Source organism: Otolemur garnettii, unplaced genomic scaffold, assembly GCF_000181295.1.
Source record: "Otolemur garnettii isolate 467f Iridium unplaced genomic scaffold, OtoGar3 scaffold00003, whole genome shotgun sequence".
Lineage (NCBI taxonomy): Eukaryota > Metazoa > Chordata > Mammalia > Primates > Galagidae > Otolemur > Otolemur garnettii.
The window spans coordinates 44,992,401-44,993,397 of NW_003852398.1; positions in this window are offsets into that span (position 1 = coordinate 44,992,401).

Below are 997 nucleotides of genomic sequence, written 5' to 3' on the forward strand. Positions count from 1 at the left end.
ACAGATGTCTGGTCTGAGTTTCTGTATCCAATCAGCCAATCTGTGCCTCTTTAGAGGAAAAATTCATTTTATATTTGGGCATATGTTGTTGTGTCCTCAGGGTAAAAATATATCCGTATGTTATGTTGACATGCATCTATTTAGCTCTCACAGTCCTTTGAATTTTCCCCAATTTCATGTTAAGCTAAAATGAGTTGAAGTAATATATTTGTTTTAACCTTTGAAGAGAGTCAACTATACAGGTGCTGTCAGTAATATGAACTCATTATTGCAGTGAAAACTTAGAGAAACACTGTGGGAAAAGCATTATACTTATCCTAGGAATTATGAATTTTATTTCAAAGTTTTTTGTTTTCTTGTAATATTAGATATGTTATCTGGTCTCTTTGGATTTTATCTGAAAGTTAAGAGTATATTCTGTTTTCTTTATACCTTTACATATTCCCTGAAATCAAGTTTATTTTATTTTTCAAAGTTCTTAAACACAGGTTTAGCAATTGTAACCTGTACTATCTGTTTTTATCTAATGTTTTTCCAATGATCAATTAAAGGATACAAATTACTGAAGTTTTACTCCTTGAAAATTAAGATTTATAAGATCTTTTTTAAATTTAAAAAAAAATTTTTTTTTTAAGATCTTTATATAGTTCACAATTCTACTGTGGAGGAGTATAAAATTATTCTAGTTATCTTGATAGAGTAAGTCAACAAAACTTAAAGCTGAATGAAAAGTATTCTCATTAATATTGATTGCTACACAAGTTTAAATATTAATGGTTCCATTCTCATGACATTACCTGAACTATGATATATTAGGAGATGTAATCTTGGGAAAGATTAATGCTGAGAAGCTAAGAACTAAGAAGGTTCCAAAATGTTGACAAATATTGCAAACTAGAGAGTAAAAGTGTTTTCCTGTCCCCTTGTTTGCAAGTAGGTCATATAATATATTTTCCAAACAATTATTCACTGGAACATAGTTAAATCACAAATAATT